This window comes from Argopecten irradians, chromosome 7 (genome assembly GCF_041381155.1).
Source record: "Argopecten irradians isolate NY chromosome 7, Ai_NY, whole genome shotgun sequence".
Taxonomy (NCBI): Eukaryota; Metazoa; Mollusca; class Bivalvia; order Pectinida; family Pectinidae; genus Argopecten; species Argopecten irradians.
Window position 1 is genome coordinate 3830022 of NC_091140.1, and position 22243 is coordinate 3852264.

The 22243-nt window shown below is 42.5% G+C and overlaps 1 protein-coding gene across 4 annotated transcripts in view; it reads left to right on the forward strand.

Annotated features, from left to right (window-relative positions):
• Positions 1-22243, forward strand: part of LOC138327312 (UDP-N-acetylglucosamine transferase subunit ALG13-like) — a 94119-nt gene that overhangs the window by 42745 nt on the left and 29131 nt on the right. The window lies entirely within an intron of this gene.

A 22243-nucleotide genomic window follows, 5' to 3' on the forward strand; every position in this document is an offset into this window, starting at 1 on the left:
ACAGTGTATTATATCACTTGTAATGTAGACTTTAGGTGAGGGTCTATGACTTGGTGAGGGCACCAACACCTAGGAACATCGTTAGTAAGGTAAATATTACAGTGTATTATATCACTTATCATGACATTGGTGAGGGGCACCAACACAGGGAACATTGTAGTAAGGTAAATATTACAGTGTATTATATCACTTATCATGACTTAGGTGAGGGGCACCAACACCAGGAACATTGTAGTAAGGTAACATATTACAGTGTATTATATCACTTATCATGACATTAGGTGAGGGGCACCAACACCAGGAACATGTAAAGTAAGGTAAATATTACAGTGTATTATATCACTTATCATGACTTTGGTGAGGGGCACCAACACCAGGAACATTGTAGTAAGGTAAATATTACAGTGTATTATATCACTTATCATGACTTTGGTGAGGGGCACCAACACCAGGAACATTGTAGTAAGGTAAATATTACAGTGTATTATATCACTTATCATGACTTTGGTGAGGGGCACCAACACAGGGAACATTGTAGTAAGGTAAATATTACAGTGTATTATATCACTTATCATGACTTAGGTGAGGGGCACCAACACCAGGAACATTGTAGTAAGGTAAATATTACAGTGTATTATATCACTTATCATGACATTGGTGAGGGGCACCAACACAGGGAACATTGTAGTAAGGTAAATATTACAGTGTATTATATCACTTATCATGACTTTGGTGAGGGGCACCAACACAGGGAACATTGTAGTAAGGTAAATATTACAGTGTATTATATCACTTATCATGACTTTGGTGAGGGGCACCAACACAGGGAACATTGTAGTAAGGTAAATATTACAGTGTATTATATCACTTATCATGACTTTGGTGGGGGGCACCAACACCAGGAACATTGTAGTAAGGTAAATATTACAGTGTATTATATCACTTATCATGACATTGGTGGGGGGCACCAACACCAGGAACATTGTAGTAAGGTAAATATTACAGTGTATTATATCACTTATCATGACATTGGTGGGGGGCACCAACACAGGGAACATTGTAGTAAGGTAAATATTACAGTGTATTATATCACTTATCATGACATTGGTGAGGGGCACCAACACAGGGAACATTGTAGTAAGGTAAATATTACAGTGTATTATATCACTTATCATGACTTTGGTGAGGGGCACCAACACACCGGGAACATCGTAGTAAGGTAAATATTACAGTGTATTATATCACTTATCATGACTTAGGTGAGGGGCACCAACACCAGGAACATTGTAGTAAGGTAAATATTACAGTGTATTATATCACTTATCATGACATTGGTGAGGGGCACCAACACAGGAACATTGTAGGAAGGTAAATATTACAGTGTATTATATCACTTATCATGACTTAGGTGAGGGGCACCAACACCAGGAACATTGTAGTAAGGTAAATATTACAGTGTATTATATCACTTATCATGACTTAGGTGAGGGGCACCAACACCAGGAACATCGTAGTAAGGTAAATATTACAGTGTATTATATCACTTATCATGACATTGGTGAGGGGCACCAACACCAGGAACATCATAGTAAGGTAAATATTACAGTGTATTATATCACTTATCATGACTTTGGTGAGGGGCACCAACACCAGGAACATTGTAGTAAGGTAAATATTACAGTGTATTATATCACTTATCATGACTTAGGTGAGGGGCACCAACACCAGGAACATCGTAGTAAGGTAAATATTACAGTGTATTATATCACTTATCATGACTTTGGTGAGGGGCCACCAACACGGGAACATTTAGTAAGGTAAATATTACAGTGTATTATATCACTTATCATGACTAGGTGGGGGCACCAACACCAGGAAATTGTAGTAAGTAAATATTACAGTGTATTATATCACTTATCATGACTTAGGTGAGGGGCACCAACACCAGGAACATCGTAGTAAGGTAAATATTACAGTGTATTATATCACTTATCATGACTTAGGTGGGGCACCAACACCAGGAACATGTAGTAAGGTAAATATTACAGTGTATTATATCACTTATCATGACATTGGTGAGGGGCACCAACACCAGGGAACATTGTAGTAAGGTAAATATTACAGTGTATTATATCACTTATCATGACATTGGTGGGGGCACCAACACCAGGAACATCGTAGTAAGGTAAATATTACAGTGTATTATATCACTTATCATGACATTGGTGAGGGGCACCAACACCAGGAACATTGTAGTAAGGTAAATATTACAGTGTATTATATCACTTATCATGACATTGGTGAGGGGCACCAACACCAGGAACATTGTAGTAAGGTATAAATATTACAGTGTATTTATATCAGTGTTTTAATTATCAACATGACATTGGTGAGGGGCACCAACACCAGGAACATTGTAGTAAGGTAAATATTACAGTGTATTATATCACTTATCATGACATTGGTGAGGGGCACCAACACCAGGAACATTGTAGTAAGGTAAATATTACAGTGTATTATATCACTTATCATGACATTGGTGAGGGGCACCAACACAGGGAACATTGTAGTTAGGTAAATATTACAATGTATTATATCACTTATCATGACATAGGTGAGGGGCACCAACACCAGGGAACATTGTAGTTAGGTAAATATTACAGTGTATTATATCACTTATCATGACATTGGTGAGGGGCACCAACACCAGGAACATTGTAGTAAGGTAAATATTACAGTGTATTATATCACTTATCATGACTTAGGTGAGGGGCACCAACACCAGGAACATTGTAGTAAGGTAAATATTACAGTGTATTATATCACTTATCATGACTTAGGTGAGGGGCACCAACACAGGAACATTGTAGTAAGGTAAATATTACAGTGTATTATATCACTTATCATGACTTAGGTGAGGGGCACCAACACCAGGAACATTGTAGTAAAGGTAAATATTACAGTGTATTATATCACTTATCATGACTAATATACAGTGGTGAGGGGCACCAACACAGGGAACATTGTAGTAAGGTAAATATTACAGTGTATTATATCACTTATCATGACTTAGGTGAGGGGCACCAACACCAGGAACATGTAGTAAGGTAAATATTACAGTGTATTATATCACTTATCATGACATTGGTGAGGGGCACCAACACCAGGAACATTGTAGTAAGGTAAATATTACAGTGTATTATATCACTTATCATGACTTAGGTGAGGGGCACCAACACCAGGAACATTGTAGTAAGGTAAATATTACAGTGTATTATATCACTTATCATGACATTGGTGAGGGGCACCAACACCAGGAACATTGTAGTAAGGTAAATATTACAGTGTATTATATCACTTATCATGACTTAGGTAAATATTACAGTGTATTCACTTATCATGACTTTGGTGAGGGGCACCAACACCAGGAACATTGTAGTAAGGTAAATATTACAGTGTATTATATCACTTATCATGACATTGGTGAGGGGCACCAACACCAGGAACATTGTAGTAAGGTAAATATTACAGTGTATTATATCACTTATCATGACTTAGGTGAGGGGCACCAACACCAGGAACATCGTAGTAAGGTAAATATTACAGTGTATTATATCACTTATCATGACTTAGGTGAGGGGCACCAACACCAGGAACATTGTAGTAAGGTAAATATTACAGTGTATTATATCACTTATCATGACATTGGTGAGGGGCACCAACACAGGGACATTGTAGTAAGGTAAATATTACAGTGTATTATATCACTTATCATGACTTAGGTGAGGGGCACCAACACCAGGAACATTGTAGTAAGGTAAATATTACAGTGTATTATATCACTTATCATGACATTGGTGAGGGGCACCAACACCAGGAACATTGTAGTAAGGTAAATATTACAGTGTATTATATCACTTATCATGATCTGTCATACAGCAAATTATGTTTCAAAATGCCTAACCAAGGATCATTATCATCTATATTCTTGGCATTAAGAAAATTTGATAACAAATAGATGTGAACATTTTAAGAACTCATATAATTGTTATTTTGTATATTGTGTGTTTTTATCGACCATTTCCACAAGTCTTTGTTTTCTGACTTACAGATGTGTGTAACAACCATACGCTTGTTTACGTCTAACTTCATGTTTAATGTCATACATGTGGAAATGGCATGTGCCATAGCCTTCATATCATATACCATAGACGATGAATTTGAATAAATTCACATACATTTAAAATACTTTTTAATGTAGTGAGTATTATCTCACTTTATTGTACCCGAAACTCAGAGCGACTTATTTTGCATGCGAAACCAGTAAGGTATCTACATGTTTACTGCGTGTTTAAAAGCATGTACTGAAGCTATCTCGGGAGAAATAGTGTACTTAAAACATGTATTAACGTTATGGAAATTTGTTCCCTGACATTTCCGTGGGGAGTGTGAGTTTTCCCGACTATCAGCTTCAGGATTACCACGGGTCAACGCTAATGTATGCTCATATATTTTACCCGAGACATTAAAGCATTATCATTTTCAAAAGACATACAGTACACCTCTTCTACTAGATGATCTAGATCAGCCTGACAAAGTATCAATCTACGCTGACAAAGACCCACACAACAGTTGGTGATAAAGAAAATATTTAGTCATTTAGTAGGACCATTTCTGACTTGTGGTAGAGTCTGATACCCTGGTGGGCCAGTCATTTAGTGGGCCCTTCCTGATTTGTGGTAGAGTCTACCTGATATACTTGTGGGTCAGTCATTTAGCGAGGCCTTCCTTACTTGTGGTAGAGTCTGATACCCTGGTGGGCCAGTCATTTAGCGGGGCCCTTCCTGTCTTGTGGTAGAGTCTGATACCCTGATGGGTCAGTCATTTAGTGGGCCCTTCCTGACTTGGGGTAGATCGAGTCTGATACCCTGGTGGGTCAGTCATTTAGCGGGCCCTTTCTGACTTGTGGTAGAGTCTGATACCCTGGTGGGTCAGTCATTTAGTGGGCCCTTCCTGATTTGTGGTAGAGTCTGATACCCTGGTGGGTCAGTCATTTAGTGGGCCCTTCCTGACTTGTGGTAGAGTCTGATACCCTGGTGGGTCAGTCATTCTGATTTGTGGTAGAGTCTGATACCCTGGTAGGCCAGTCATTTAGTGAGGCCTCTTGTTGGTAGAGTCTGATACCCTGGTGGGCCAGTCATTTAGTGGGCCCTTCCTGACTTGTGGTAGAGTCTGATACCCTGGTGGGTCAGTCATTTAGCGAGGCCCTTCCTGACTTGTGGTAGAGTCTGATACCCTGGTGGGCCAGTCATTTAGTGAGGCCCTCCCTGACTTGTGGTAGAGTCTGATACCCTGGTGGGCCAGTCATTTAGTGGGCCCTTCCTGACTTGTGGTAGAGTCTGATACCCTGGTGGGTCAGTCATTTAGTGGGCCCTTCCTGATTTGTTGTAGAGTCTGATACCCTGGTGGGTCAGTCATTTAGTGGGCCCTTCCTGATTTGTGGTAGAGTCTGATACCCTGGTGGGTCAGTCATTTAGTGGGCCCTTCCTGACTTGTGGTAGAGTCTGATACCCTGGTGGGCCAGTCATTTAGTGGGGCCCTTCCTGACTTGTGGTAGAGTCTGATACCCTGGTGGGTCAGTCATTTAGCGGGGCCCTTCCTGACTTGTGGTAGAGTCTGATACCCTAGTGGGTCAGTCATTTAGTGGGGCCCTTCCTGATTTGTGGTAGAGTCTGATACCCTAGTGGGCCAGTCATTTAGTGGGGCCCTTCCTGACTTGTGGTAGAGTCTGATACCCTGGTGGGTCAGTCATTTAGTGGGGCCCTTCCTGACTTGTGGTAGAGTCTGATACCCTGGTGGGTCAGTCATTTAGTGGGGCCCTTCCTGACTTGTGGTAGAGTCTGATACCCTGGTGGGTCAGTCATTTAGTGGGCCCTTCCTGACTTGTGGTAGAGTCTGATACCCTGGTGGGTCAGTCATTTAGTGGGCCCTTCCTGATTTGTGGTAGAGTCTGATACCCTAGTGGGCCAGTCATTTAGTCATTTGGGCCTTCCTGATTTGTGGTAGAGTCTGATACCCTAGTGGGCCAGTCATTTAGTTGGGCCTTTCCTGACTTGTGGTTGAGTCTGATACCAAATTGGGTCAGTCATTTAGCGGGGCCCTTCCTGACTTGTGGTAGAGTCTGATACCCTGGTGGGTCAGTCATTTAGTGGGCCCTTCCTGATTTGTGGTAGAGTCTGATACCCTGGTGGGTCAGTCATTTAGTGGGGCCCTTCCTGACTTGTGGTAGAGTCTGATACCCTGGTGGGTCAGTCATTTAGTGGGGCCCTTCCTGATTTGTGGTAGAGTCTGATACCCTGGTGGGTCAGTCATTTAGTGGGGCCCTTCCTGACTTGTGGTAGAGTCTGATACCCTGGTGGGTCAGTCATTTAGTGGGGCCCTTCCTGACTTGTGGTAGAGTCTGATACCCTGGTGGGTCAGTCATTTAGTGGGGCCCTTCCTGATTTGTTGTAGAGTCTGATACCCTGGTGTGTCAGTCATTTAGTGAGGCCCTTCCTGACTTGTGGTGTAGATCAAATTGGAGTCTGATACCCTAGTGGGTCAGTCATTTAGTCATTTAGTAGGGCCCTTCCTGACTTGTGGTAGAGTCTGATACCCTGGTGGGTCAGTCATTTAGTGGGCCCTTCCTGACTTGTGGTAGAGTCTGATACCCTGGTGGGTCAGTCATTTAGTGGGCCCTTCCTGACTTGTGGTAGAGTCTGATACCCTGGTGGGTCAGTCATTTAGTGGGGCCCTTCCTGACTTGTGGTAGAGTCTGATACCCTGGTGGGTCAGTCATTTAGTGGGGCCCTTCCTGATTTGTGGTAGAGTCTGATACCCTGGTGTGGGTGTCAGTCATTTAGTGGGGCCCTTCCTGACTTGTGGTTGTAGAGTCCTGATACTAAATTTGGGTCAGTCATTTAGTGGGCCCTTCCTGACTTGTGGTAGAGGTCTGATTCCCTGGGTCAGTCATCATTAGTGGATCCTTTTGTTGTAGAGTCTGATACCCTGGTGGGGCCAGTCAATTGAGTGGGCCCTTTCTGACTTGTTGTACGTAGAGTCTGATACCTTGTGGTGGGACCAGTCATTTAGTGGGCCCTTCCTGACTTGTGGTAGAGTCTGATACCCTGGTGGGCCAGTCATTTAGTGGCGGCCTTCCTGACTTGTGGTAGAGTCTGATACCCTGGTGGGTCAGTCATTTAGTGGGGCCCTTCCTGACTTGTGGTAGAGTCTGATACCCTGGTGGGTCAGTCATTTAGCGGGCCCTTCCTGGACTTGTGGTAGAGTCTGATACCCTGATGGGTCAGTCAATTAGCAGGGCCATTCCAGACTTGTGGTAGGAGTACTATCTGATACCAAGTTGGGTAAGTCATTTAGTGGCGGCCCTTTGGTGACTTGTGGTGGACTCTGATACCCAGATAGGTCAGTCATTTAGTGGGCCCTTCCTGATTTGTTGTAGAGTCTGATACCAAAGTGGGTCAGTCATTTAGTGGGCCCTTCCTGACTTGTGGTAGAGTCTGATACCCTGGTGGGTCAGTCATTTAGTGGGGCCCTTCCTGACTTGTGGTAGAGTCTGATACCCTGGTGGGTCAGTCATTTAGTGGGCCCTTCCTGATTTGTGGTAGAGTCTGATACCCTAGTGGGTCAGTCATTTAGTGGGGCCCTTCCTGACTTGTGGTAGAGTCTGATACCAAATTGGGTCAGTCATTTAGTGGGCCCTTCCTGACTTGTGGTAGAGTCTGATACCCTGGTGGGTCAGTCATTTAGTGGGCCCTTCCTGATTTGTGGTAGAGTCTGATACCCTGGTGGGCCAGTCATTTAGTGGGGCCCTTTCCTGACTTGTGGTAGAGTCCTGATACCTGGTGGGTCTTTCCTAGTCAGTCATTTAGTGGGGCCCTTCCTGATTTGTGTGTAGAGTCTGATACCCTGGTGGGTCAGTCATTTAGTGTAAGAGGCCTTCCTGATACTTGTGTGTAGAGTCTGATACCCTAGTGGGCCAGTCATTTAGTTGGGCCTTTCCTGACTTGTGGTAGAGTCTGATACCAAATTGGGTCAGTCATTTAGTGGGCCCTTCCTGACTTGTGGTAGAGTCTGATACCCTGGTGGGTCAGTCATTTAGTGAGGCCCTTCCTGACTTGTGGTAGAGTCTGATACCCTGGTGGGTCAGTCCATTTCTGGGGCCCTTCCTGACTTGTGGTAGAGTCTGATACCCTTGGGTCAGTCATTTAGTGTGGCCCCTTCCTGATTTGGGGTAGAGAGTCTGATACCCTAGTGGACCAGTCATTTAGCGGGCCCTTCCTGACTTGTGGTAGAGTCTGATACCCTGGTGGGTCAGTCATTTAGTGGGGCCCTTCCTGACTTGTGGTAGAGTCTGATACCAAATTGGGTCAGTCATTTAGTGGGGCCCTTCCTGATTTGTTGTAGAGTCTGATACCCTGGTGTGTCAGTCATTTAGTGGGCCCTTCCTGACTTGTGGTAGAGTCTGATACCCTGAGTGGGTCAGTCATTTAGTCAGGGGCCCTTCCTGATGTGGTTGTAGTGATACCCTGTAAGTCCTTAGTCATTAGCAAGCCATTCCAGACATGGGGTTTTTTTGTGTAGAGTCTTGATACCCAAGATAGTGTCATATCCTTACTGGGTCAGTCATTTTAGCGAGGCCTTCCTTACCTTTGTTCAGGTAGAGTCCTGATACCCTGGTGGGCCAGTCATTTAGTGGGGCCCTTCCTGACTTGTGGTAGAGTCTGATACCCTAGGTGGGTCAGTCATTTAGTGGGCCCTTCCTGACTTGTGGTAGAGTCTGATACCCTGGTGGGTCAGTCATTTAGTGGGGCCCTTTCTGACTTGTGGTAGAGTCTGATACCCTGGTTGGGTCAGTCATTTAGTGGTCATTTAGTTGGGGCCTTCCTGATTTGTTGTAGAGTCTCAGATACCTTGGTGGTTTCAGTCAGTCATTTAGTGGGCCCTTCCTGACTTGTTGAGTTGGTCATTTAGTGGGGCCCTTGGCCTGACTTGTGGTAGAGTCTGATTTATTTAGTGGCCCTTCCTGACTTGTGTGTAGAGTCTGATACCCTGGTGGGTCAGTCATTTAGTGGGGCCCTTCCTGACTTTGTGGTAGAGTCTGATACCCTGGTGGGTCAGTCATTTAGTGGGGCCCTTCCTGACTTGTGTAGGTAGAGTCTAATACCTAATTGGGTCAGTCATTTAGTGGGCCCTTCCTGATTTGTTGTAGAGTCTGATACCAAATTGGGTCAGTCATTTAGTGGGCCCTTCCTGACTTGTGGTAGAGTCTGATACCCTGGTGGGTCAGTCATTTAGTGGGGCCCTTCCTGACTTGTTGTAGAGTCTGATACCCTGGTTGGTGTCAGTCATTTAGTGGGGTCCCTTCCTGACTTGTGGTAGAGTCTGATACCCTGGTAATCATTTAGTGGGGCCTTCCTGACATGTGGTAGAGTCTACCCTGATATGTGTGGGTCAGTCATTTAGTGGGCCCTTCCTGACTTGTGGTAGAGTCTGATACCAAATTGGGTCAGTCATTTAGAAGGGGCCCTTCCTGATTTGTTGGTAGAGTCTGATACCCAGGGTGGGTCAGTCATTTAGTGGTAACTCTGGCCCTTCCTGCCCTTTCTTGTTGTAGAGTCTGATACCCTGGTGGGTCAGTCATTTAGTGAGGCCCTTCCTGACTTGTGGTAGAGTCTGATACCCTAGTGGACCAGTCATTTAGTGGGCCCTTCCTGACTTGTGGTAGAGTCTGATACCCTGGTGGGTCAGTCATTTAGTGGGGCCCTTCCTGACTTGTGGTAGAGTCTGATACCCTGGTGGGTCAGTCATTTAGTGGGGCCCTTCCTGACTTGTGGTAGAGTCTGATACCCTGGTGGGTCATTCATTTAGTGGGGTCCTTCCTGACTTGTTGTAGAGTCTGATACCCTGGTGGGTCAGTCATTTAGTGGGCCCTTCCTGACTTGTGGTAGAGTCTGATACCCTGGTGGGTCAGTCATTTAGTGGGCCCTTCCTGATTTGTGGTAGAGTCTGATACCTTGGGTCAGTCAGTCATTTTAGGGTCATTCATGGGGCCTTCCTGATTTGTTGTAGAGTCTGATACCCAAATTGGGTTCAGTCATTTAGTGTGGGCCCTTCCTGACTTTGTGGTAGAGTCTGATACCCTGTGGTGTGTCAGACTCATTTAGAGTCTGATACCCTGGTCCAGTCATTTAGTGAGGCCCTTGGTGTGGTAGAGTCTGATACCCTGGTGGGTCAGTCATTTAGTGGGCCCCTTCCCTTCTGTCTGTCTTGTTGTGGTAGTGAGTCTGATACCCTGGTGGGTCAGTCATTTAGTTGGGCCCTTCCTGATTTGTTGTAGAGTCCCTGATACCCTGGTGGGTCAGTCATTTTAGTGGGCCCTTCCTGACTTGTGTTGTAGACCATGATGTAGTTAGAGTCTGATACCCTGACTTGTGTGTGGAGTCAGTCATTTAGGTGGGCCCATTTAGTGCGGTCCTTCATTCCTGAGTCTTGTGTGTAGATTAGTGAGGCCCTTCCTGACTTTTGGTAGAGTCTGTGGTAGGTCAATACCTAGTCTGATAACCCTGGTTGGTCAGTCCATTTATTTTAGTGGGCCCTTCCTGACTTGTGGTAGAGTCTGATACCCTGGTGGGTCAGTCATTTTAGTGGGCCTTCCTTTGGGTAGTCATTCCTGACTTGTGGTAGAGTCTGATACCCAATTGTGGGTCAGTACCCTTGGTCAGTCATTTAGTGGGCCCTTCCTGACTTGTGGTAGAGTCTGATACCAAAGTGGGTCAGTCATTTAGTGGGGCCCTTCCTGACTTGTGGTAGAGTCTGATACCCTGGTGGGTCAGTCATTTAGTGGGGCCCTTCCTGACTTGTGGTAGAGTCTGATACCAAATTGGGTCAGTCATTTAGTGGGCCCTTCCTGATTTGTTGTAGAGTCTGATACCCTGGTGTGTCAGTCATTTAGTGGGCCCTTCCTGACTTGTGGTAGAGTCTGATACCCTGGTGGGTCAGTCATTTAGTGGGCCCTTCCTGACTTGTGGTAGAGTCTGATACCCTGGTGGGTCAGTCATTTAGTGGGGCCCTTCCTGACTTGTGGTAGAGTCTGATACCAAATTGGGTCAGTCATTTAGTGGGGCCCTTCCTGATTTGTTGTAGAGTCTGATACCCTGGTGTGTCAGTCATTTAGTGGGACCCTTCCTGTATTTGTGGTGAGTAGAGTCCTGACTTGTGGTACAGACCAAAGTGGGCCAGTCATTTAGTGGGGCCCTTTCCCTGGACCATATATGGAACAGTCTTGATACCCCAAATTGGGTCAGTCATTTAGTGAGGCCCTTCCTGATTGTGTCATGTAGAGACTGATACCCCAGTGTGTCAGTCATTTAGTGAGGCCCTTCCTGACTTTGTGAGTTGTAGAGTCCTGATACCCTGGTGGGTCAGTCATTTAGTGGGGCCCTTCCTGACTTGTGGTAGAGTCTGATACCCTGGTGGGTCAGTCATTTAGTGGGCCCTTCCTGATTTGTTGTAAGTCTGATACCCAATGGTGTGTCAGTCATTTAGTGGGCCCACTTCCTGATACTTGTGGTAAAGAGTCTGATACCCTGGTGGTCAGTCATTTAGGTGGGACCCTTCCTGAGTTGTGGTAGAGTCTGATACCTTGTGGGCCAGTCATTTAGTGACGCCCTTCCTTACTTGTGGTAGAGTCCTGAGTTACCCTAGTGTGGTCTTACCAGTCATTTAGTGGCCCTTCCTGACTTGTGGTAGAGTCCATGGATACCCTAGTGGACTCAGGTCATTTAGCCGTGCCCATCTTCCTGACTTGTGGTAGAGTCCCTGATACCCTGGTGGTCAGTCATTTAGTGAGGGCCCTTCCTGACTTGTGTAGTAGAGTCTGATACCCTGGTGGGCCAGTCATTTAGTGGGCCCTTCCTGATTTTGTGGTAAGAGTCTACCTGATATACTTTGTGGGTCAGTCATTTAGCGAGGCCTTCCTTACTTGTGGTAGAGTCTGATACCCTGGTGGGCCAGTCATTTAGCGGGCCCTTCCAGGCTTGTGGTAGAGTCTGATACCCTGATGGGTCAGTCATTTAGCAGAGCCCATTCCAGACTTGTGGTAGACTCTGATACCAAGTTGGGTAAGTCATTTAGTGGCGGCCCTTTCCTGACTTGTGGTGGACTCTTATACCCAGATTGGTGGTCAGTCCATTTACTGGGCCCTTCCTGACTTTTGTGGTGAGTCCTTATACCTTGGTGGGTCAATCCCATTTACTTGGGTCCTTAACTGACTTGTAAGACTTGGGTCATTCATTTAGTGAGCCCTTCCTGACTTGTGGTAGAGTCTGATACCCTGGTGGGTCAGTCATTTAGCAGGGCCCTTACTGACTTGTGGTACTAGTGAGTTGATACTCTAATAGGTCAGACATTTAGCGGGGCCCATCCTGACTTTCTATATATGTTCAGAAGAGGTCATAACATACTTATATATTATGCATATAATATGGAAAAAATAAATCTGGCATATCATACAATAGTTAGCCACAGAGATTTTCCTTTTATCCAATCAGCATAATAGTATGTGGATTTTTATGAAATAAATAGCTTCTACATACAATTGAAAGAATAAGTGCCTTTTTAGTTTTTTTGTCCAGTAAAAGAAGAAGATGGATGTTTTATTGCAATATTTTCCAAACTATTCAGAAGTTACAAATGAGCTATATTGAATTCATATTAATTCTACAGATGTTAAGGTCATTATGATGGCGATGATTCTTTTGTTGTATTTTGATTGCTTTCTGTTATTACGTCACAACCTATTGATCTACTTTGTTAACATAGTGAATGAACGTTGACATATATTAGAAATATACCGCTGACGTAGCGTAGGCCAAATGTCTCAGGTAGAATATATGCCGTAGGGAGCTGGCCTACGATTTCACATTTTTAAGAGGTACCGCGAGCTGACTGTATATTAGGCAAAAAAAAAAAAAAAATTAAAAAAGCCTAATAATATAGGCAGGTTTAGCGGACTAGTGTTCCTCCAGCTGTGACGTTATCCTTGACCTTCTCTAACCTTGGAACAGTCGTAAGGCAACAATACTTAGCTTTTAGTTTCTGTTTGCAGATAAAGTTGTTAAAGCAGGTCGTTTTTGCTATTACACGATGGCATTTTTCAGCACAGATGTCAGTATTTGCAGAGTGTAGATAGCATTTGTATGATCTGATGAACACTTAATTACAGAACTAGTGTTAAAGCGTCCAGTTGTCTGCCCTTCCATTGGTCAAGTTTTAAAATGAAAAAAAGTAGATAATATTGTGTGGCATACTTGTTGAATATAGAGTAAAAATAATCTGCTTCTTGCACAGTACATAGCAACCATCATCCAACAAAGGCATAAAATTAACTTAATTTATATACAGTGGACCTTCGATAATCCGGACACCTTCATTCCCAGCCTAAAACGTCTGGATTACAAGTTTTTCATTTTCTTAGTCAATTAAATTGTAACATATGAGTTACTCCCCTTTACCTTGTAATCGATGATAGGCTTTTATGTAATATATGTGTATTATATTTATACTTCATTTGTTATGTTTTATAGGTATTTTTAGGTCCACCTGAGATGAAGTCTCAAGTCACCTATTCATATCGCCTTTTGTCTGTCGTCGTGCGTTCTGCGTCGTACGTCGTGTGTTCGTAAACAATTTACATTTTCGACTTCTCAAAAATCGCTGACGCAATTTCAATGAAATTTTGCACAAACATTTTAAGACTTAAAGCCAATCAAAATTGTGAATTATATGACCCCCACACCCCAGGGGGCTGTGGGAGGGGCCAAAAGGGTAAAATTTACTAAAGCTTCAAAAATCTTCTCCATTGACAGTTGTGGTAGAATCAAATACTCTTCATAGATAGAAATGTCTCGAGGCCCTCTACAAAAATTGTGAATTATATGACCCTTGGGCCTCAGGTTTCCTCCTGGGGAGGGGGTTTGCTATAGTTTATATAGTGAAAACACATTTTGGAGCATTATTTGGTCATTTATAATAGAAAATTAGTCAAATGTTGTCAGAGTTATCCCTATGAGATGGCCATTGAATCCTATTAACAAATTTCCCATGACTGACCCCCTGGGGCCTTAAGGGCGGGGCCAAAAGGGGTCAAATAGGCTAAAATTTCAAAAATCTTCTTGTGGAATTCTTCAACTGGTAGAATTAAATACTCTTCATAGATGGAAAGGTCTTAAGGTCCTTTACAAAAAATGTTAATTATATGACCCTGGGGTCTCATGTTTCCCCATTTGGGAGGGGGTCAAGTTTACTATAGTTTATATAGGAAAAACACATTTATGAACATTATTTTCTTATTTTTCTTAGGAAATTAGAACAAATTGGTTGGAATTTTTAGCCTGAGATAGCATTTTATTGTCATATCCATATTGGTCCTGGCCGACCCCCAGAGGCCAGAGGTGCGGGGTCAAATAGGCTAAATCTTCAAAAATCTTCTTCTCAATTCGCAGATTTGATGGAACCAGATACTCTTCATAGATTGGAAGGCTTTAAGGCCCTTTACAAAAAAAAATTGTGAATTTCAGGGCCCTGGGATCTCAGATTTTCCTCTGGGGAGGGGGGGGGTTCAAAATTTGCAATAGTTTATATAGGAAAAACAAATTTATGAACATTATTTGTTTTGTTTTCATGGGAAATTAGTCAAACTGGGTTAGAATTATTAGCTTGAAAAAGTGTTTTAACATCATAGCCATACTGGTCCTGGCCGACCCCCAGGGGACAGAGGGGCGTCCAAAAGGGGTCAAATTAAAATGGCTAACTTTTCAAAAATCTTTGTTCTGAATTCACAGATTCGATTGAACCAAATACTCTTCATAGATTGAAAAGTCTTAAGGCCCTTTACAAAATGGGTGAATTTCATGGCCCTGGGATCTCAGATTTTCCCCATTGGGGCTCCTGGGAGTCAAATTTACCATTGTTTATATATAGGGATTGGATTTTGTTTTTATGTTAACCATGCTTGTATGGAGCAATTCCTCTAAGAATATATTTTATGGGGCGCATTAGCACCCCATATTGAATATGTTCTTAGAGGAATTGCTCCATACAAGCATGGTTAACATAAAAACGAAATCCAATCCCTATATTTACACTCGCACGACTTTTTATTTATATTTTATGCAATAAAATCGTCATTTGAAAGTGACGTAATTATTCAATAAAAGTCGGTCAAAAGTGGGAGGAGCTTACTCAACTGAACAGCGCTATGATGACTCTTCACGTAATAGAATTATTCATCTGCGACGAAAAAAAAATTCAATATTTTAGTGTAAAATAAACATGACAAACAAAGTAAATTTCAGAGATAATTTTATTTAATCACATCAGAACTTTAGATAGGTATTCAATTTTGCTAAAAGTTAATATATAGGGTAATAAAAAAAGTATTTGTACTCTGCCACATGTGTGAACTCGGTGACCGTTATTATGCAGCGAGGCGAGGCTGACGCTCGCTTACACACTGGACTTTTCCGAAGTTGTCAAAACACCGATGTTCAAGTAGCTAAATTTGTTTGATATTGTCGTCTGACTTGACGATATTACATCCTTCAGAGCCATGTGATTATATGATTATGTGGGGCCGCGGTGGCCGAGTGGTTAAGATGTCCCGACATATTACCACAAGCCCTCCACCTCTGGGATGCGGGTTCGAATCCTATGTGGGGCAGTTGCCAGGTACTGACCGCTGGCCAGTGGTTTTTCTCCGGGTACTCCGGCTTTCCTCCACCAACAAACCTGGCACGTCCTTACATGACCCTGGCTGTTAATAGGACGTAAAACTAAACAAACAAACAAACCAAAGTGATTATATAATCTACACTTAGATCCATCGCCATCTATAGATAGAACAACTTCACTTGTGTTCGATGGATACAATGTATTTGTGGTGACGTGTGACTGTCAACACGTGGATTACTAGCGGTGCATGTTTTATAATACACATAATTAAATTCTCAAAGAACAAAGACAAGAGAATATGTTTATAACTGACCTAGCTCTGTCAGAGGGTCTCGCGCCCGTCAACCCCAAAGACTATCGTAGGACACAGACACAGAGCCTAGGTAATGTTTATGTAAATGAACATTTGACATCCATCATTTTTAACAAAAATGAAAGTGCTGCATGTCGCCCCGGTAGGGATATTTTTCCCTGTTTCTTTATACAATTGTTAATTTTAAAAATGTTTGTATCATTATACAGTTAAAGTATGGGGTTGAGGGATATAGCAAGTTTCTGGTTTCCCGAGACTTGTCTATTTCCCGAGGCGGAGCCGAGGGAAATAGGCAAGTCTGAGGGAAACCGGAAACTTGTTATATCACTCAATCCCATACTTTAACTGTTTTAATATACCGATACATACAAAAGCTATGATAAGACTAAAAATATATTTCTTTCATATGCTAACGTTCTCTCTATTCCTGTCGCGTACGGCAATGGCCATTGGAGATTGAGATAATTTTACATTGTAATCGATCTACGTAATCTTATCTTCAAACATACAAATTATTCTGAGATGATAACTGTGATTCTATGTCCGTTTTGTTTTGCTTCCATTCAAACTGCAGGTTAAAATTTGATTCCGCTATGATTTCTCGATATTTCAACATTTATACCACTACAGTAGGCATTGTTGAAATTCCGAGACGTTAACCATTTACAGGTAGCCTAAATATATACATAACAACTGTACGTACATGTAAAAGGTATTGTCCTCTGACCCCATTACATTTTTTCACAAGCCTCTCACTTACAAGATAAACATGACGACGTGTTCGGTAACAGTTTTCGATCAATATCAACGTCGTCTGAGTACGTCAACGGAGATGGCGTGATCGGAAACTAGCTCCGTCCAATTGTTACGTCACATAGCAACTCATGGTGTGATCAGAAACAAGTCCCACCCACCTCAAATCTGATTGGTTAAACGGAAATACCCGAGTGCAAGGGTGTGCTAGCTTCCAGGGGTGTGCTAGTTCGATGACTAACACACAGCTGAGAGAGGTTTTTGGAAAAAGCAGGGAGCTAGTAAATTTAACAAAGTATCTTTTATATAGTGTAAATAAAGTAGAGGTATATTAAATATAAATATTAAACATATATGTATTGTTTACATTTTTCCCCAATTCTATGAAAAACAGCAATATACACGTAATGTCAAGCCATGTGTTTCTTTTTAAAAAAAGTAGCCCCTTTAAGTTGCATAGAATATTTTCATACGCAAGTTCAAAGTTCAATGTTACCATGCAGTTATGGTAAACAAGATCGGCTAGTACTTACGTATAGTGATCAAGCCTAGCAAGTGTAAATATAGGAAAAACCCATTTATGAACATTGCTTAGTTTTAATAGGAATTGAGTCAAACTGGATTAGAATTATAAGCCTGAAAAAGCATTCTAATACCATATCCATATTGGTCCTGGCTGACCCCCAGGAACCAGAGTGGTGGGGCCAGAATGGGTCAAAATGGCTAAAATTTCAAAACTCTTCTTCTGAATTCACAGGTTTGATGGAACTAAATAATCTTCATAGATTAAAAACAGAAATTTGTAAAATCACTGACACTGACTGATTTCTAGTTTGGTTTTGGTGTTTAACATTGGCAAAGCAAATTGGAATTTTAAGCATAAGGTTTGGTAACATAATACACTAACTATCAAAATAAAAACAAAAAATAAAAATTCTAATACGAAGGTTCAACTTTAAAGTTTATTCTAGTTCTTAAATACATTTTACAGATTTAAACCAACTTTGCAATGCTCTTTCTGTATCAGCACTCAGGTGATCACCGTCAATGCCTCTTGGGCCTCTTTTTTTTTATTTATTATTTCGTTAACAATATTAAATAAATGTATTTCTTTTTCAAAATACAAAACCGAAAGTCATCATTAATTGTGTACTATGTATACATATAGCCACGTATCCCACTTCATCTGTCGTACGGCAAATCATGTTTCAAATTCCTAACCAAGGATCAATATCAATAAAACTATGATAACAACTAGTTGTGAACATTTTTAGGTCATCTGACCCAAAGGGTCAGGATGACCTATTGTCATCATGCACCGTCCGTCGTCGTGCGCCGTCCGCCGTCCGCCGTCCGCCATCCGCCGTCCGTAAACTTTTCATTCAAACGACTTCTTCTCAATAACCGAAAGGCCCAGGGTACTCATATTTGGCCTGTAGGTTGCTGGGATGAAGGGCTACCAAGTTTGTTCAAATGAATGACCTTGACCTTCATTCAAGGTCACAGGGGTCAAATAGGCTAAAATCTTTAAACGACTTCTTCTCAAAAACCAGAAGGCCCAGGGTTCTGATATTGGGCCTGTAGGATGCTGGGATGAAGGGCTACCAAGTTTGTTCAAATAAATGACCTTGACCTTCATTCAAGGTCACAGGGGTCAAATAGGCTAAAATCCTTTAAACAACTTCTTGTGAATAACTAAGAGGTCTAGAGACCTGATATTAGGCCTGTGGCATGCTGGGATGAAGGGCTACCAAGTTTGTTCAAATGAATGACCTTGACCTTCATTCAAGGTCAAAGGGGTCAAAAAGGCTAAAATCTGTAAACGACTTCTTCTCAAGAACCACAAGGCCCAGGGTACTGATATTGGGCCTGTAGGATGCATGGATGAAGGGCTACCAAGTTTGTTCAAATAAATGACCTTGACCTTCATTCAAGGTCACATGGGTCAAATAGGCTAAAATCCTTTAAACAACTTCTTGTGAATAACTAAGAGGCCTAGAGACCTGATATTAGGCCTGTGGCATGCTGGGATGAAGGGCTAACAAGTAGGTTCAAATGAATGACCTTGACCTTCATTCAAGGTCACAGGGTCAAATAGGCTAAAATCTTTAAACGACTTCTTCTCGAGAACCAGAAGGCCCAGGGTACTGATATTGGGCCTGTGACATGCTGGGATGAAGGGCTACCAAGTTTGTTCAAATGAATGACCTTGACCTTCATTCAAGGTCAAAGGGGTCAAATAGGCTAAAATCCTTTAAACAACTTCTTCTCAAGAACCAGAAGGCCTAGGGTACTGATTTTGGGCCTGTAGGATGCTGGGATGAAGGGCTACCAAGTTTGTTCAAATAAATGACCTTGACCTTCATTCAAGGTCACAGGGGTCAAATAGGCTAAAATCCTTTAAACAAGTTCTTGTGAATAACTAAGAGGCCTAGAGACCTGATATTAGGCCTGTGGCATGCTGGGATGAAGGGCTACCAAGTTTGTTCAAATGAATGACCTTGACCTTCATTCAAGGTCAAAGGGGTCAAATAGGCTAAAATCTTTAAAAGACTTCTTCTCAAGAACCAGAAGGCCCAGGGTACTGATATTGGGCCTGTGACATGCTGGGATGAAGGGCTACCAAGTTTGTTCAAATGAATGACCTTGACCTTCATTCAAGGTCAAAGGGGTCAAAAAGGCTAAAATCTTTAAACGACTTCTTCTCAAGAACCAGAAGGCCCAGGGTACTGATATTGGGCCTGTGACTTGCTGGGATGAAGGGCTACCAAGTTTGTTCAAATGAATGACCTTGACCTTCATTCAAGGTCAAAGGGGTCAAAAATAGGCTAAAATCCTTTAAACAACTTCTTGTGAATAACTAAGAGGCCTAGATACCTGATATTAGGCCTGTAGAATGCTGGGATGAAGGGCTACCAAGTTTGTTCAAATAAATGACCTTGACCTTCTTTCAAGGTCATAGGGGTCAAATAGGTTAAAATCTTTAAACGATTTCTTCTCAAGAACCAGAAGGCCTAGGGTACTGATATTGGGCCTGCAGGATGCATGGATGAAGGGCTACCAAGTCTGTTCAAATAAATGCCCTCTGACCTTCATTCAAGGTCACAGGGGTCAAATAGGCTAAAATCCTTTAAACAAGTTCTTGTGAATAACTAAGAGGTCTAGAGACCTGATATTAGGCCTGTGGCATGTTGGGATAAAGGGCTACCAAGTTTGTTCAAATGAATGACCTTGACCTTCATTCAAGGTCAAAGGGGTCAAAAAGGCTAAAATCTGTAAACGACTTCTTCTCAAGAACCACAAGGCCTAGGGTACTGATATTGGGCCTGTAGGATGCTTGGATGAAGGGCTACCAAGTTTGTTCAAATAAATGACCTTGACCTTCATTCAAGGTTACAGGGGTCAAATAGGCTAAAATCCTTTAAACAACTTCTTGTGAATAACTAAGAGGCCTAGAGACCTGATATTAGGCCTGTGGCATGCTGGGATGAAGGGCTACCAAGTATCTTCAAATGAATGACCTTGAGCTTCATTCAAGGTCAAAGGGGTCAAATAGGCTAAAATCTTTAAACGACTTCTTCTCAAGAACCAGAAGGCCCAGGGTACTGATATTGGGCCTGTGACATGCTGGGATGAAGGGCTACCAAGTTTGTTCAAATGAATGACATTGACCTTCATTCAAGGTCAAAGGGGTCAAATAGGCTAAAATCCTTTAAACAACTTCTTCTCAAGAACCAGAAGGCCTAGGGTACTGATTTTGGGCCTGTAGGATGCTGGGATGAAGGGCTACCAAGTTTGTTCAAATAAATGACCTTGACCTTCATTCAAGGTCACAGGGGTCAAATAGGCTAAAATCCTTTAAACAACTTCTTGTGAATAACTAAGAGGCCTAGAGACCTGATATTAGGCCTGTGGCATGCTGGGATGAAGGGCTACCAAGTTTGTTCAAATGAATGACCTTGACCTTCATTCAAGGTCAAAGGGGTCAAATAGGCTAAAATATTTAAAAGACTTCTTCTCGAGAACCAGAAGGCCCAGGGTACTGATATTGGGCCTGTGACATGCTGGGATGAAGGGCTACCAAATTTGTTCAAATGAATGACCTTGACCTTCATTCAGGGTCAAAGGGGTCAAAAAGGTTAAAATCTTTAAACGACTTCTTCTCAAGAACCAGAAGGCCCAGGGTACTGATATTGGGCCTGTGACTTGCTGGGATGAAGGGCTACCAAGTTTGTTCAAATGAATGACCTTGACCTTCATTCAAGGTCAAAGGGGTCAAATAGGCTAAAATCCTTTAAACAACTTCTTGTGAATAACTAAGAGGCCTAGAGACCTGATATTAAGCCTGTGGCATGCTGGGATGAAGGGCTAACAATAATGTTCAAATGAATGACCTTGACCTTCATTCAAGGTCAAAGGGGTCAAATAGGCTAAAATCTTTAAACGACTTCTTCTCGAGAACCAGAAGGCCCAGGGTACTGATATTGGGCCTGTGACATGCTGGGATGAAGGGCTACCAAGTTTGTTCAAATGAATGACCTTGACCTTCATTCAAGGTCAAAGGGGTCAAATAGGCTAAAATCCTTTAAACAACTTCTTCTCAAGAACCAGAAGGCCTAGGGTACTGATTTTGGGCCTGTAGGATGCTGGGATGAAGGGCTACCAAGTTTGTTCAAATAAATGACCTTGACCTTCATTCAAGGTCACAGGGGTCAAATAGGCTAAAATCCTTTAAACAACTTCTTGTGAATAACTAAGAGGCCTAGAGACCTGATATTAGGCCTGTGGCATGCTGGGATGAAGGGCTACCAAGTTTGTTCAAATGAATGACCTTGACCTTCATTCAAGGTCAAAGGGGTCAAATAGGCTAAAATCTTTAAAAGACTTCTTCTCGAGAACCAGAAGGCCCAGGGTACTGATATTGGGCCTGTGACATGCTGGGATGAAGGGCTACCAAATTTGTTCAAATGAATGACCTTGACCTTCATTTCAGGGTCAAAGGGGTCAAAAAGGCTAAAATCTTTAAACGACTTCTTCTCAAGAACCAGAAGGCCCAGGGTACTGATATTGGGCCTGTGACTTGCTGGGATGAAGGGCTACCAAGTTTGTTCAAATGAATGACCTTGACCTTCATTCAAGGTCAAAGGGGTCAAATAGGCTAAAATCCTTTAAACAACTTCTTGTGAATAACTAAGAGGCCTAGAGACCTGATATTAAGCCTGTGGCATGCTGGGATGAAGGGCTAACAATAATGTTCAAATGAATGACCTTGACCTTCATTCAAGGTCAAAGGGGTCAAATAGGCTAAAATCTTTAAACGACTTCTTCTCGAGAACCAGAAGGCCCAGGGTACTGATATTGGGCCTGTGACATGCTGGGATGAAGGGC